Here is an 18,473-nt window from a genome sequence, read left to right on the forward strand (position 1 = left end):
GCTGGCCCATTGAACATTTGTTTTCGCTTTTTTTGGGTTTTTACAACATTTGTGGGTGTCAATTGAGGGTGTGAGTATGTGTGCGTGCTCAATTGGTCTGCTAAGAATGTGTAGTGGGCATACAGGTGTGCTTAGGCGCCATGTGAGACAAATAATTTGCTGATTCAATGAAGTTGTTAAGCAGGCAAATTGATCTACTGGGCAAGATTTTGGATAAATTTGTGAAATAAATTTATTTTTTTATTATAAATTCCATATACCGTTAAATAAAAAATTAAATTTTATTTATTCCTAACTATTTGAAATTAAATACAAAATTCCATTAATTTTCATTGCTCTTCTATTCCATACCCTTGTTCCAATTGGAACACATTTAACACAAAGAATTCCACTATAAATTCTAATAGGTTAATAACTCTCAATTCTTATCAGCTTATCAGCAAATAGCAATTGAAATTGTATGCGGCTTGAAGTGCACACAAAATATGCAAATCAGATTTTTTTGGGAGCGGTCAACAACAACAACAACAGCAAGCTAAGCAAATAGAATGCATTGCCAAAGATAAACAGAGAGCCAGCGTTGAGTGGGAGAGTGCGGAAGAGAGAGAGCGCAAATTTGTGCTCTGTTTTGCCGGCATTCACAGTCACTCAAGCTCGATGCTCTCTCACACATGTTCGCTCTCTCTCTCATCGCTTAGATAAAAATGCATTCGCAGCAAGTTTTTCCTTAGCGCGCTAGTTCCGCTAAACACACACAGATGGCGCTGCCGTGCCATAGATAAGAAAAGCCGCCTGCAAATGCAGTTTGTTGTTGTTGTTGCTGTTGTTGTTTTTTAAGGTATTAAAGTAACATGCGACATCATCAGTTTTTGCAGCACGGAAGTTGCAACACGTCGCCGCCGTCGCATATGCTGAATAAGTATGTCGCCACGCCCCCACAATTGAGGCGGTAGCATTAATAGCAAAAATTTGTGAAAATGTAAAAAGAACTCGAAAAGTTTCAGAGCTGAGTTATTGCAGCGGGTGGTGCGAGTGGTTCGAGTGGTGCGCCATTGTTCGACAGTTGCCCCAACACTTCATCGTTTTTTTTTTTTTGTTGTTTTGTGAACATGTGTGAACAACTGCAGTCGCAGTCGCAGACTCCTTCTGCTGCGAGCAACCCCCAAATGACATGTCCTGACTCGGCCTCCAGGCAGCGATTAATCACGAAATTTTCACAGAAAATATCCATTAGATATGAATTAAGTCATAATTGAGAGAGTGCAAGCCGTGAAGTGCATGTGGATGGATGGCAGGCGATCGAGGGAGGGGGTGGGCCGAGGTGTGAGGTATGAGGCGTAGAGCAAATGCCTTGGGGTTGCTTTCAGCAGCGTTGGGGGTTGATGCATTGTGTGTGTGTGTGCGCCTGCATAAATAAAGTTTGCCTTTAGGGAATGTGTGCACATACACACACACACATATTAATCTACATATACTTCTTACACACGAATTACGCCTGGAATATGCTGAAATTAAAGATGTTTTGCTGCAGTTGAAACTCTTTCAGTGCTGCAGGTGCTTGTCAAACCTGAGTGGCACTAATTACAGTTGGAGAGTCACTAAGAGGGCATTGTTGATATGAGCAGTTACAGCTTGAAGGACTAATTGCAAAAAAATTAATTAAAGCGTATTTAATTAAATTTTATATTTAAAGGCTAAAATAATTTTTTAAATTTAAAATAACAGCAAAAAGTAAAATAAATATTTTTAAAAATATTGAAAAAGAAATAAATAAATTTAAGATTGATTTTTTATTTATTTAATTTCATTAATATTTAAATTTTAAATTTAAATATTTTGTATAAAACGAAAGCAAATATTTAAAAAATATCGATTGATTTTTAAGTAACTATTTAAGTTTTTAAAACTAAACTTTATTGTAAAAAATATCCCAAATCTATTATGATATATTTTAATTATTATATATTATTAATAAATAATTAGATATACAACAAATTATGTAAATATAAATATATAAAAAATAAAAATATAAACAAATAAAATTCACTGAATAATTTTAATAAAATCCTAATTTATGATGATCTTAAAAATCTTTGTAGCTCGCGAACTGAACTAGTTACTTAAATGAACTATTTAGTTCGCACTTGTGGCAACATTTCGCAATTAATTTCTAGATTTCATGTCTTAATTTTTCTACTCGGCATTTGCTTTACATTTCCAGCTTAGCCAAGCTTCACTGTCACAGAAATGGCAGCATATTTAAATACATTTATAGATAAAGATAAAGATACAGATAAAGGTGCGCACACATTACAATTCCGTTAAACCAAAATATTAATTACACGTTATTAATTTGCTTTTCATATGAAAAATGATTCGCTTCCTTCCCACTGGGCTGGCCAAGTGGCCCAGCTATTATTTAAATGAATTGTTTTGAGCGCACAACAACAACAACAACAACAACTATAACAATAACAATAACAGCAAATTTTTGGCCTGCTGATAAAAACCTTTTCTCGAAGCGCAAACAACAAAAATTTGCGCGTGGGCGAATCACATTTTTTTTGGTAGCTGACCCCGCCCTCCGCCCCCTTGGCGCTCAAGGTGACGGCAGCTGCGGCAGCGGCGGCCTATCTCGATTATTGTTTAATACGCTGTCATTAATCAATTTGTTTGCCATTGTTTGGGGGCCACACGGTAGTTGCTGGCTGTGGATGTCTTTGTGGCCAAATTAATTATGGTAACCACATCTCAAATGTCTGTGTGTGTGTGTGCGTGTGTGTGGCACGCGTTTCAACCCAATAAACAGCAAAAAGTTGTGCCAAACGCAACAACAGCAAACAAGAGTAATTTAATCGAGAGCGCCCGACTAGTAAATACCGCGCCTTGGCGCTTGGTGCTGATAGCTCAGCTATGTGTCTGCTCCTGAGAGCTTAACAGTCTTGCCTGTTACATACACAGCCACACAACCGATATACCCCATCGAGCTATTCTCAATGCTCCAATAACAAGTGCACAAAAATAGTGACAAATAATTTGCGGCATTATAAATGAGTTTGTTTTGTTCGCTGTCCCAAAACTAATTTATTATTCGCGGCTTCCCAAAAATCAGTGTCCAAAGAGGAGGAGAAAGCATAAACAAAGAAAAATTGATGAAAATTCGCATAGCCAAAGATCGTTTATTATAGAGAAAATCTAGATTTTATGTGAAGGAGCTCCAATAATTGGAAATTATATGAAAATATAAATAAATGCACTAACAAGAAAATGTTTAAAGATAAAATATGTAAAATAGAATTTAAATTATATTAATTAAAAATTATTTATAGTAAATATAATGTACAAAAATAATACACAAATAAATTTGTTAAATATAATATATTATTATTACATAATTTTTATGTTTATTACTTTAAAATATTTTTTCAATTCTTTCTTTTTATTAAATTAAAAAATTTTGTAGAAATTAGAAATTTGTTATCAAAACAAAAATAAAAGAAATTTGCTTATGTTTTTAAAAGTTATTTTATGGATAGATATTTAATAAGATAGTTAAACTAATATGAAATATATTTAAAATAAGTTTTTATTATATTTATTTTCAAGAAATTGCTTAAATAATAATATAATATATATATAAAGTTCGAATAGAAACAATTTTTGGAAAAAGATATATTATAAATGGTTGTAAATTTAAAAAAAAATAATAATAAAAATAAATGTTAATGTTAATATTCATTTCAAATAGTTTTCAAAATAGTGTGTTTGTTAATATTTAATGCTTAGTCGCACTATTTTTTTGATCAAAGCTTTTCTTTTATTTAAACTAAAAATTATAAATAAATATTTAACAATAAGTGATATATTTCAAATTAAAATATTTTTGAAGCTTAAATATAATATAAATTTATATATAAAATATATAAATAAATTAAAAATAAATTATGAATATCATATTAAAGCTTAAATTATATACCAAATGCAAATTAAAACATCTTAAATATTTATTTAAAATTAAAATTGCAAAACTTTAATTTTAGTATTAAAAAAAATATTTAATACTGGCTTTAATTTCAATGCTAAAAGACTCCAAATACATATGAATTTACTATCGTTTTTAGTACTTAACACAATGAATTGAATGATTTGTCAGTTGATATTTGCATAAATCAATATGCATTAGGCACTTACCTTGTACCTGTGTGTACCTGTTCCTAATTGAAAATGCATTGTTCGCCAAGTGTTTGTGGGTCAGTTTGGTTGTTTGCCAAATTAAAATGCAATTTGCGGGTATCTTGTTGTTGTTATTGTTGACCAATTTGAAATATTCATGTGTGACAAGTGCATCAATTACAGACAGCGAACACTCGATGAACATTTTTGCGATTTGCTTTTGTTTATGCCAATTTCTTCAATTGCTCTCGATGCCAAATCAAAGTTATTCAAAAGCTCCCATATGCATGTACGCATATGTGTGTGTTCAATTACAAATTGCTCAATGTTGGTATGTAATAAATTATTTATATAACGTAGCCATACGCCGTTGTCAATAAAGACATAAGTGCGCACAATCAAAAGCAAATCAAACAGATTGACACAGGCACAAAGCCTAAAGAGCGACAGGGATAGACAGATGCACAGACAGCGGGCGGAGCAGCGGGAGGGAGGGTGCCAGCACTTGACGTACTAACTGCGCTCGCTATAAAAGCGCAAAGCAAAGTGCAGCCCATAAAAACTGAGAGCGAGCGAGGGACAGACGTAGAGAGAGGAGAAAAATACAGACGCAATAACAAAGCATTTGACACCAAAATCAAATTAACATACACACTTACATGTGCCACAGCAACAGCAGCAGCAACAACAACAATAGCAGCGCGAGCTTTTTTGTTGTTATTGCTGTCCAAAAATCACAGTTGGATGTCAAAGAACTGTCATAGGCGAGAAGGGGACAAAAAGCGTCAAAGAAGAAAAAAAAGCAGCAACAACAATAAGAGCGTATAACACTTGTAAGTGAAGTTGTTGTTGCTTTTGTAGCAGTTATTTCGTTGTTTTTTTTTTTCATATGATTTTTACATGTGCATAGAAATATGAATTTGTGTGAGGTTTATTTTTATTGCTGGCTGTTTGACAGTTTACCAAATTCTTGTATTCCGACATGTACGACAAATTGGCGTGTGTTTCTATTTATATACAAATATATATGTACAGGTATATATAAATATATATACTTTTAAGGTATTTTATTTGCTGCACTTGTCCAACAGGTGTTCCAAGGCATTACACAACACAGCTCAATTATGCAGTCTCTCTTAATGGGTCATGACACTTCTGATCGGTTTGCATTTAAAGCTGACTTGAAGGAATGGAACCGTTAAGAAGTGCTTGAGGCTGGAGGAATGAAGTCGAGTGAATTATTGAAAGTTTTGCATTGAACCGGGTTTGATTCTGAGCAGATGGAAAATGGAATTTTGTCTGGGTCGACACTAGAAGGTATATACTTTATTGATCAGAACTAATAGCCCAATCGATTTAGACCTTTTCGTTCGGCTGCTCAGCCGCCAACCCGCTCGTTCGTCTGTCCGTCCGTATATCTACCCGTCCGTACATTTATCCGCCTACCCGTCGATCCAACGATCCGCTTGTTCCTTTATCAGTCCCTCTACCCATCCATTCACCAGTCCCTTCTTCCTTCCGTTAGCCCTTCCGTCCGTCCGTCCATCCGAATTAATCTAGAGTGGACCCTAACGGAAACTTTATAGATCAATATTTATTTTCACAGATCTTCCCATTCGTCTGTCCATCCATCCACCCGTCCGTCCGTTTGCCAGCCGGTTCCGTCAATCCTCCTGTCAACCTGTTCGACGGTCCGATTTAATCTAGAGAATAACCCATTAAGGATATAATATCGATTATGATATATTACTAAATTGTCACCAAGTTTCTTAAAATATTTGTTATCTCAAGCAAAAATCATTCAGTCTGAGGCCTAGCTCACCAAAGACCATTTACTTCTGCTAAACATATTCTAATAAGAATCTAATTCCAATAAGCGAAACTTATAAGGCAATTAGCACGAGCTCAGCACATCAACTCAGCAGCGAGCGAGAATATATATCAATCTGTTAAATTTATGTCTAAGCTCCGGATCGAGGAAAGTCAAAACTATTTCGCTTTCAGTAAGAGTTGCAGGCAGCTCATAAAATGCCGCAACGCAACGCAACGTAACATAACGTAACGCTTAACGTAATAGCCTTTCATGTTTGCTTAGTAACCCACATCAATTCTAATCGCCTGTAGCTTTAGCCAACACCAACACCACGCACACACACACACAGAGAGGTTTATCTGTGTTGTAGAGCCACCCACAACATCGGGGCAGCAGGCAAACGATTTATGGCATGCTTTCACATACTTTCACCTAGGGAATATTCCTGGCCATGTGCATAGTTGTGGTTGCTCTTCCAGCTCTACTGCTCTATATACCTGTCAAGTTTGTGTGTGTGTGTGTATAGAGTGTACTGGTCGTTCGAGCTAGTTTATGGTAGCATATTAATTTTGGCATTGAGTTGAAGTTAAATGCAGGTGCAATTGTTTTATGTAAGCCATGCGGTTGCTTTGTGGCATTTACCAACACTGGCACACAATATCTAGCCAATACTGTCGCAATCTATTATATATATATCGAGCATATCTTTAAGTGTTTAGACACTGCACTCTAAATCATGCTTTGCCGCATTTTTGTGACGTTTAACAACACTGCACACGCACACATTTTGCACAACTTCAGCTTCGCCTCATTTCGTACATTGTAATTGACCCATTTTTCTGAAAACTTGTCTTACTTTGCCGAGCATCATCAACTGCTGCTGCTGCTGCTGCTGCTGCTGCTGCCTGACTGCAAAACTTTGCTCTTAACTTTCCATATTTTTCCATATGGATCAGTTACAACAACGCCGACTTCTTACACTTTTGTCATTAGCTATTTTTTATGGTATTCAGCTGCACTCCAACTTTTAGCCCTATATGCATAGCCACACATAGTTGAACTTTAGAGCTTCCGAAACTTTAATTTCTGTATCATAACTTTTGTTTTTACTCCAGTTTTTTAGCAGTTGCTGCAGACTGCTTAGCTTACAGCAGCCAGTGTTGCACAATGCCCGATAGAGCAAGAAAAATATTGTCTAATGCAACACATTAGGCTAGGTGTTAGCCTAAGTTTTGTGTTCTAGAATTTATATTTAATTTTTGTAAAATATTTCTGACTAAATATTAGTGTTAGAAATAACACTGAAGTTTTAAAGTGAAATATTTGAACTGCTTTACATAAATTTGAGGCAAAGTTTTATAGAATTTCGATAGTAAAGAGTTTGCTTTTTAGACCCTCTCCGCTGCCGCTCAAATAGCAATTCAATTGACCCGCCTGGCGTAAAAATTCCTGGCGAAAGTTTCCTAGATAGTTTTCTAGATCGAGCGACATTCGCTCAGGGAAAGGGCGTTGTCGACATTAACCGGAAAAACACTTTGATTGCCATTTTCTTTGCTTTTCTTTTCTTCTTTCGATTTGGTTTGTCGGCGTCTTTCACTTTCTATTTTTCTTTAGAGCCGTTGCAGAAAAACTTTTCAGTTAACTGCAGCAACGGCTGCATGCCACACAAAAAGAGTAAAAAACCAAAAAATACTGTTAGAATATTTTTAGAAAGGAAGTGATGCACTAGACGATACCCTAACTAAGCCAAGGTAAGACTATAGACTAGTAAAAGCAATTTCTAGGCTTCATTTGAAAGCTTTCTCACAGTTATATAGGCATATGTTTATTGTATTTCAGTTGCTCGACTAGCAGATACCCTAACCAAGTTAAGCTAAGTTTGCCTGTTAATTAAAATAGTCTTTGGTGTTTATTTAGCAGTTTTATCCTTTGAAATACAAAGTGGCATGAGTGTTTGTCAATGAATGCTTGAAATGACCAACTAGAAGATACCCTAGAATGTATTAATGGGCCTATAATGCATTATTTTGTTAATGGAAAGTAAAAAATCATATCTGCCACCAAAGTATACTCTATATAATTTTATATAAACATTCAAAATGCCCAACCATGAGATACCCTAGACTACATAATTGGAGTTAAATTTAATATTAAATTTTAATTAGAAATAATTTTAATTTAGCAAGTAAGAAAGCCAAAACCTCTTAAGAAGTTGTATACATATATTTATATATATTTATAATCATTTAAAATGCTCAACTAAAAGATACCCTAGCTGAAACCAGCTTACGCTTACAGCTAAATTTCTAAAACTAAATTTGTAACAAAAACTTGAAATATATAAAGATTTTACATAAATACAGAAGCATTGATATATGAAAAATGCTCGACTAATAAATACCCTAGCTAAGCTAAGCTCACTTTGCCAGCCTTTACAAAGGATTTCTCCTTTCTACTTTATAAGTAAGTTATATTAAAGGCCTTTAAAGATGTTTGGGCACATAAATATAAGAAATACTCAACTAACAGATACCCTAACCATAGATACAATAAAATACAATCTATATATATGAATATAAATCTTAAAAAAGACTCAATTGAGTCTGAAAACTAAATTTAAGCTGTGCAATTAGCTGTGAGAATGCCAAAAATAAGAAAACTTAATTTAAATAAATATTTCATATTCAAGCCATAATTAAATCAGTCTTAAAATTGATTAAGAACTCTCTTAAAACATTCAACGTCGACTAGAGGCGCTTGCCAGAGCCGATTCTACTCCCTGCTTATCAAATTACAGGGTATCATTGCAGAGAACTTGGCATAATTTAGCTGCCAGGCCATTTAAATGGAGCACAAGTGTAGCTAATCTGGCAGCAGCGACGATAGCAACGCCGTCAACGGGCTTTTTGAGCCTTTCACTAAATGCGGCCACAAAAAAAAAACCGAATCAAAACTTAAAAAAAAAGACGGATTTGTAGTTTTTTTCTAGGTTAGCCACAGAGCGCTGTAGCAGTGAAGTAAAGGCACCTGCAGACCAGGCCAAAAAGAAGGCCTTTAAACACACATACATTGCGGGCCAAGTCGTTGACATTTCGTGCAGCAACGTTGCAACCGAAAGTGGGCCAGGCATTTGTAATTGATTTGCTAACAGAGTATGGAATAAATGCAATTTGCAGAGCATTTAATTAAGTGCAAGTCCACTCCAATCGGAAACTCTTAAATTTTCTATAAGTAAATCTATAACAAATATGCCCCACTCCCTCTCACCCACTCGGCTGGGCGGCAACTTTGTTGTGGAGTTGCAAAACTATTAAAAACTTTTGACCCAAATATAATAAAACATAAAATTTGCATAGGCAGCAGCCGAACGAGCAGCTTGCACACAGGATGCTGCAACAACAAAAAAAAAACGCATGTGGTCAGGTGAGTTAAGGCTTACAGGTAAGTGCAGCGGCAGGAAATGCAAAATTTCAAGATGAATTCACCTAACGTAAAATGTGCTTAGAATATATATTTATTTAAGATTTTTACTGCAACTTTATTGAGACCAAGATCAAAGCGAGACTTTAACCAGCAGACAGAAGCGAAACAGAATTTTTTTAGTGTTCAAATTTAAAGCAAACTCATTAAAATACCAAATAAAAACACAAAATATATATAAATATATAAATAAACATATATATATATATATATAAATGAAATCAAAAGATAAGACCGCACGCAATCGGAAGCGCTGAGTGGAGCTCAGGCGAGTTCCTGGAACTTGGGTCCAACTCGCAGCTCCCACAGCTCGAGCTTGGCGCGGAATGTGTGTCCGCAGCTCTACTTGCCTCACTTCACATTGGCATTGATTACAGCCGACAGGCGGGAGAGAGAGAAAAAAGCCAAAACATGAGTGGCAAACAAATTATTACAAGTGCAATCGAGAAATATGTGGCGGGCACTTATCAACATAATCAAGTAGAAATACCTGGACACGCCTGAGTGCAGTCAGCGCCGTCAAGGGACAAGGCATACAAATATTTTTGCAACGAGCCAGCAGTCGGCGGCCCTTTGTGCATGGAGACTCGATGCGGCATAGACCTATCGACAGCACCCTACGAAATGCTAGGAATCCGCCAAGAACAAGACGAAGACAGCGACGACGACGTCGCCGCCTTGTCACACACACTGTGGGGTCTGCCTCGCTCTCACTCTCTCTCTCTCTCTCTCTCGCTCTGGGTACACTTTGATTCCCAGCTAGTTTGCAGCAGGAGCCCATACCCAATGCCAACTTCATCATCGTCTGCGTCGTCGTTTCGTTTCGTTTCGTTTCGTTTTCTGTCAAATGTTTGGCTTAATGATGGCATTGATGGATGGATCACACGTAAGCGGTAGTCATTTAGTAATTTATCTCAAGACATTTCAAATTAATAGACCGCAACTCTCACAATCAGTCTCATCCATCCAGCCACTCGGGCAGCGCACTCGCGCTCCTTGCGACTCGAGGATTGTGCAACGAGGCGATTTTTATCGCCGTAAGCCTACCGACTATTAGAAATTATGTGCAATTTTTGTCAAATTATGAAAATTTATGGCTTGTGACAGCGCCGCTCAACGACTCCAAGGTCCGCACACACAATCGGCCCGTCTTCGAATCTGTTTGTGAGAGCTAAGCTAATTAGTGCAGCTGCTGCGACTTGCTTAACTCTGCAGTTGCAGGCCTTTCAAGCTCGATTAAGTTTTAATTGGGCGCAGTTTAGTTAATTAGCCTCTCCTGGCCACAGGCTGGCTCTATGCTAATTTAAGCAGGGTGCACAGACCTCGGCTCTGATGTGTGCTAAGACAGTTAAGGTGACGGTCAATGCACTTGCAACAGGCTGACATTCAGCGATTGGAACTTATCAAAATATGATGAGTGGGTGGGGGATAGTAAGATGAAGAGTGTGAGAGGGAGAGATGGATTGTGAGAGAGAGAGAGAGAGAGAGTGAGAGATAGAAACAGAGGGAGAGAGATAGAGAGAGAGAGAGTGAGAGAAAAAGAGAGAGAGAGAGAGAGAGAGACAGAGAGAGAGAGTGAGAGACATAGAGAGAGAGAGAGAGAGACAGAGAGAGAGAGAGACAGAGAGAGAGAGAGAGAGAGAGACATAGAGAGAGAAAGAGAGCAGAGACCTAGAAGACGGACTCGAGAGAGAGAGATACGCCGCTAGGAAGATATAGAGCGCTAAGAGCGAGAGAGACTCTCTACCAGAGAGAGATAGAGAGAGCGATCGCGATAGAGAGAGCAGACCGCGGCGTGAGCGATCGCCCAGCGACGCGCTCTCGGAACGCTGAGCGACGCGGAAGAGACAGAGAGGCGAGAGTGAGAACAAGAGAGACGAGAGAGAAGAGATAGATAGGAGAGACACTAGCGCGAGGCCGGATAAGCTAGCTGCTCCCGCTCTCGCGCGCGAGTAAGATCGCGCGAGCGCGCGATAGATGCGAGAGAGGTAGACCAAGAGAGACAGACACGAAGAGGAAGAGAGACAGGGAGACAGAGAGCTATATAGAGCAGTAGGTCAAAAGGGATAGAGTCGAAGAGGAGAGAGAGACCAATACAGCCAGAAAATATATAACAAAAGAGAGAAAGATATTGGAAAATAGATAACAATAAAAGGAGAAGGAACATGGAAGAGTGGAAGTTAACTGAAAAAAGATAAAAATGGATACACAGATAGTTAAAGAAGGAAAGATACATATATATAGAGAGAGAGAGAGAGCAATTGAGTGTTAGCGAGAGTGAGACAGAGGGACAGACAACGATGGAAATAGATGGAGATAGAGTGGCAAATGGAGATAGGGAAAGAGAGAGTGTATATTAAATTGAATATATAACTATTTTAAATACGATTCCATATTTTAGGTCCTCAATTCACGAGAATCAGTCTTATTATAGTATAGTATCTAATTTCAGTTTAATTTCATCTTGTATCTGCTGAGTTCATGAGAATCGCGCAGATGAGCTACCCACTTCCTTATTATGCCCTAGTTATGTTTACTTTCCAATGTCATTTTCAGCGTTTATTTTGTGAAAGTGACAGAAAATTAAAGCATTTAACTCAGTTTAATCAATAAAAGTGCCCTTGGCTTATATAAATGCTTATTCATGAGAATCGCATAGAGGGGCACTCTATAAATAGATAATATTTTCGTCTTAAACATATTTATTTGGCTTTCATAAGCCCTCCTTCGGTCGCAACTAATGATTCCGAGTGCATTCCAGCTGGCAACATCAGTCTGCTCTACAGGCACCTATACCCTGTAACCTATACCCTATACCCTGCAGCATTCCACGGCTTGCCAATCTCCTTTACTCACCTCAAATTGCCCGCATGCAAAACAATTTCATCAATTTACAATAAATTCACATTCCGAACGGCAAGACAAAAACTGCAATGCGTAGATCCATTTGGCTTATCGTCCGCTGACAATTGTCTAATTAGCTGTTGCAACAGCAGCAACTGCAACTGCCACTGCAGCAGCGCTGGGAAACCAATAGTTGAGGCATGCACATTGGAATGAAAATGTCGTGTTCAATTTTTGGACCTTAAGTCGAAGCCGAAAAATGGTTAAAAATAGCGACAGAGTCCAGACAGCAGACACTAAGCCACTTGCCACTTGCCACTTGCCACTTGCCTTGCGATGCCGTCACGTAATGAGCGCATTACGCAGCAGCAGAGTAGCCCGTGATAACAACAAGCAGCTATCTCCCTTTCTCTCTCCCTCCCTCCCTCTCTCTTTCTGGCTCGTTATCCTTGTCACATTATCGCCTTAGCTTAGTGTGCAACATTGTTACGGCTAGCCGTGTGACGCTGCCACACGGCTTGTGGTTGTTGTGCACGCGCAGCGCCTGCGGTGTGCCAAAGGACAATGCCTTGCAACACCCGCTACCTATTGCCTCCTATGAGTGCGTGCGTGTGTGTGCTCAAGTAGCGAAAGGCCTTAGGCTTGGGGCTTGCAACAAGCTGTGGCATTTGTTTTTCTATTCATTTTTGTTGCTGCTGCTGCGCTACTTCAAGTTTGCTAGTTTGGCACAGCGCCAGCCTGTGGCAGACAGACGGACAGACAGACAGACAGTCGGACGGTCGGCCGGTCGGACGGACAGCCAATGTTGCACTCATTTTAAGGCCACAACGACGCAGCTGACGGGCCCGACGACTACATTTTGCAACATGTTTCTGCCCCAGCCCCACACAGTCGCCCCAAAGCCACGTTCCAGTTCGGTTTCTGTTTTTGCGGTCTGCGCTTGACTCTTGCAGGTGTGCTTCACACGACTTGTCAGTGTCAGCCTAAGATTTTTTCCTATTTCTTTTACCATTTGTCCATACATTCGCAGTCTATTTGAGAGCGTGTGGCATGCACCGAGTGGCATAAAATGTTCACAAATATTTTTCCATGCATTCTACTTCTTATGGCTATTGAAAAAGTGCTGCACTTTTTTCGACTGTCGAACAAAGGTCAGCGCAAAACTAACGAGTGGGTATCTTTATACCTTCCACATATATCTGGGCTGAGCAAATAAGAGCAATGGCAAATGAAATTGTAATGTAAGCTAAACGGCTTAAGGTGTTGCGTTGCCTCTTAACTTATTTGGTGGCCACATCTATGCCATTATTTAGGGCGCATTATAGCCGCCAAGTTGCTGACAGTGCCTCAGCTTCTAGAAATTATAGCTTGAATATTTCTTTCGGCTTTGACTTGCTATATATATATATATATATATATATATATATATATATATATTTATATATCTTCTTTACATTGAACCAATCTGCATCTAAATGTTGGCTTAAGATATAGAGTCAACTTAAGCTCAAATTTATCAACTTTGCCGCTTGTAGTCAGCTGATAAAATCCAAGAGAAACCTAGTTTCTGGCGTAATTTGCATAAAATTTAAAACTGTTTCACAAGCTAAAAAATTTATCTTAAATGGCAAGTCGTAGTTAATATTTGAGCATTGAAATATTATCGATAACATAAACAACTACTGCAGTAAAATTATGGCAAATAATATAACATTTGCTGGGTCACACAATACATGCCAACTTCAGCTAGCATATACACAAATATACCACAACTTAAGTAAATTTTTAAAGTATTTTCATAATTTAAAAAATTCTACATTAAATGGCAAGTCTTACTGAATATTTAGAAGCGTAAATTTTATCGATAACTTAAACAGCTGCTGTACTAAAATTATCCCAAATAGTATTACACTTGCTGTGTCACACAATACATGCCAACCTTAGCTAGCATATACCACAGCTTAAGTACCTTTTTAAAGCATTTTCACAATTTAAAAAATTTCGCATAAAATGGCAAGTTTCATTGATTTTTTAAACATTTAAATGTTGTCGATAACATAAACAGCTGCTGTAGTAATATTATCCCAAATAGTATCACACTTGCTGGGCCACACAATACACGCCAACTTCAACTTACGTACTCATAAATATAATATAATTTAAGTATAATTGTAAAGCATTTTACATGTAAGAAAACTCAGCATTAAATGGCAAATCTGAGCGAATATCTAAGCGCTTGAATGTTATCGTTAACTCAAACAACTGCTGAGCTAAACTTATCACAAATAGTATCACACCTGCTTGGTCAGCTCATGCATGCCACGCATACACTCAACTCCTCTAACTGGCCTGGCCAAGCACATCAAGTTCAACAAACTGTCTAGGTTGTCGTGGTCAGGTTGATTTCGGGGCAGCGCGCACATCAAAATTAATGATGCAATGAAAGCCGCTAAATACCCCCGAAATGCAACAGGGCAACACTGATATAGCTGTAGAGCTGGGCAGCAGGTGTGGCACGTTGCATGTGACACACGTGTATCGTGCAACGTGTAACGTTGACGCCCGCCACTGCAACATTTTGTGCGGTACAAAATGGCTTGTGGTTGGCCATCAGAGCCATTACTACCTGTTGTTAAAGTCCATATGTCAAGCGAGCTAACAACGGCAACAAAAACAACAGCAACTAGAAGGCAAAATCAATTTCATCGCGCAGCAGCAACAAGCAGCATTTAAAACGGATTTGCAACGCCAACAAATTAGTTACGCCAAAGCTGCAGCTGCGCAGTCGCGCGAACCACGCTCGAGCCGATCTGAATCAGCATTATTTCCGTAACTTCTAACGAACCGGACAAGTGCACTGGCAACTGCCTCAGGGATAGCTCAATAAAGGAGCGGAAATGCTTCACAAAAGATGGAAACAATTTAATGGTTGAAAACATAATTTACTTGGACTATGAGTTGCCCTGCAGAAGTGCTTTTATTACTAAAACTCGGGATCTTGGAAGGTAATTTTTAAATATGAAATTATATTTCTGTTATATAAAAAATTATAAAAATTATAATTTGATGTTAGGTAAAATAATCATTAAATCAAATTGTAAAATTATGATTTATATTTCGTTAAATTATTAATATAAAATAATGTTAGCTCTGAATTAAATGGAATAAGAAATATCTTTAAAATAATACAAGATTTCAATGCTTATAGCTACGTATATATATATTTATACATAAATCCTAAAAATATATATAAATATATATATTTATATTTTAATTATGTCATGTTTATGTTATATATATATTTAAACATAAGTCCTAAAATAATTTGAGTTCATTTAGCTTAGAAAAATATGAAAAATGCATTGAGCTATAATCGAATTTTTATACAATTGGAATTCTAAAATATATGGTTTTTGAGTAATTTCTTATTGTAAATAGATCCTAAAATATGACTAAGCTATAGATATTTTGAAAAAAAAAACAACTAATGTTTATACCTGTGCAAACCTGTAAACATATACACATATAATATATATATATATATTATATTTATTTCTACTTAAGTACAATTAACATCTTTCAAATTTGTTAAAAAAAAATATAATTAATATTAGAAATAACTATATCCAAAACATTCTGTATAGAATATTTAACCTTTAGTATTAAAAATTATGTTAAAAATATAAAAAATAGTGTTGTTTGTCGTAAGATTAGAAAATAAATTTTTTTACACTATTATGTATTTTACCTATGTATTTTACAAAGTCAAAATTTAAAATATTTCAATTTTTAAAATATTTTAAATTTCTAATTGTTTTTCTTTTTAAGATATCGACAACTTTCCGTGATTGAAAAATCTTTTAAAATATTTGCATAAATCAATAAAATAAACCAGCCACATTTAAAAATCTCATAAATATTTTAAAATATAACGAAAATATATATATATATAGCACGTCTCTCAGTTGATCAAAGTTTTCAGTTGCTAATCGGGTCTGATATACACTTTTTATGTGCAGTCAGCTAAGACGTCAAATACAATATTGACGCTGGGTCTGGTCTACACGTAGAAAACGTGGACTGTGGATTACTGGCCACGTTAGGAGAAGGAGATGCAGAAGGAGTGGGGAGAGAGTGGAGAAAGAGCGAAACGACTTGTTGGCAAAGGCATTATGGGTCACTAAGCCGCGTCTCTATTGTTGTCCAAAGTCAATAGACTTCGCACACACTTTTCTTGCCGCAGCGCGGAGGCGTCTGAAGGGCAGCCAGTGCAGTCAAGATTGACATGCAACACGCGCTGGGGCGCCCACTTTCGGGGCATGCCACGCACCAGCTTCGCCGTCGACGTCGCTCTTGGCTTAGTTTGTAAACTGGGCGAGAGTTTTTTATTCTCAACTCTTGTGCAGTTTTCTCTGCTGCGTTTTCCATTCTGTGTAATTGAAATTACGTGACACTTTGCATATGCACTGGATTTAAATTGAGTTTCGAGTTGCCCATTGCACAGGCGAGTATCGGCGGGCGGAGGGTCTGATTGCGTGCCCATTGTGCCACGTGCGTCTTCGACCTTTGTTGTAGTTCCTCTTGTTGTTGTCGGTGGCTTACCGAGCGTAGGTGGCAGCCCAGAACCTTAACAAGTGCACTCAAGTGCAGTCGACAGAATGAAAAATTCACCCATCGACTAAGGTAAGGAAGCAACAGCAGCATACACTCGTGTTCAGCAAGTCTTGCAACATGACAAAAAACAAGAAGGCAAAAAATGAAAATAAAACCAAACTAATTAGTTGCAGGCGTGCTGGGTTTTAAGGAGGCACAGCGGGTAATTTGTTTATGCGAAGCGGGATTAAAGTCTGGGTAGTTCGACATGGAAAAAACAACAGCTGCATATGTGTGCTTAAAATACAAGTACGAGTACAGAAGTCAGATGATATAAATATTTAATATGCATCAGTTGGGGTAAAACTAATTTACTGCGGCTTAGGCGACATAAAAGGGGATTAAACATCCTTATAGTATATGTCAGATTAGTGTTACTTTCCATTGCGTTAGCGCAGTGAGTTTCGGTCGCACTCGAGTTTTAACAAAGACTGACTCGAGACGCACAATTCTTGTGCGTGTCTTCCACCGAACCACACTCGGCGACAGCGACAGAACGCTGTCGCCCCGCTAAAACGGGACTTTACCAAACTACAAAACTTAGGCAACCAATCACATAATGTTGCAGTTATGTTTCTACGAAAATGCTCGAAGACGCACCAATATATGTGAAGTGTGACCTTCAAACATATTACCAGCACGCGCCGGCAAGGCGCCTATACATTTCTACTACCTACTCTCCGACACGGCCATCCTGACCATAACACGACCTCGTGTAATTCCCCAAAAATGTTTTACTGCAGAAATCGTTTTGTTCATAAATTATCGAATAGAATTTAACATTAACATTTTCCCTACAACTTTACTAATTACAACTACATCATTTTAGCTTCAACTTTTACTTTCTTCCAGAATTTTAATTTCATCTCTTTGTATCATTCTTAAATTTATAAAATTCTTCTTTAAATTAATTTAACTTTCTTGATTTTTTTTTTTTCTTCTTTTTTTTTTAATTTTTATTTATTTATTTATTTATTACCATAAACCCAACTGGTTTCGATTTTCATCATCTTATGCGCCACACGCCATGATCAAAACATTTGTTTTGCACTTGTGCTTGCATTATGACATTCTTTAAGTTTTATAACTAGCCTTTCAGGCATCCATACTGTCTCTTTCAACAGTTTCGATCATTCCATTACTGTCTCTTTCAACAGTTTCTTTTTCAATCATTCCATTACTGTCTCTTTCAACAGATTCTTTTCCAATCATTCCATTACTGTCTCTTTCAACAGATTCTTTTCCAATCATTCCATTACTGTCTCTTTCAACAGATTCTTTTCTAATCATTCCATTACTGTCTCTTTCAACAGATTCTTTTCCAATCATTCCATTACTGTCTCTTTCAACAGATTCTTTTCCAATCATTCCATTACTGTCTCTTTCAACAGATTCTTTTCCAATCATTCCATTACTGTCTCTTTCAACAGTTTCTTTTATATCAATACTGTCTCTTTCAACAGTTTCTTTTTCATTATCATTTAAAGCCTCTTCACTACTTTCTAGTTCA

Source organism: Drosophila hydei, unplaced genomic scaffold, assembly GCF_003285905.1.
Source record: "Drosophila hydei strain 15085-1641.00,03,60 unplaced genomic scaffold, DhydRS2 tig00000001-arrow-pilon, whole genome shotgun sequence".
In the NCBI taxonomy this organism is placed as follows: domain Eukaryota; kingdom Metazoa; phylum Arthropoda; class Insecta; order Diptera; family Drosophilidae; genus Drosophila; species Drosophila hydei.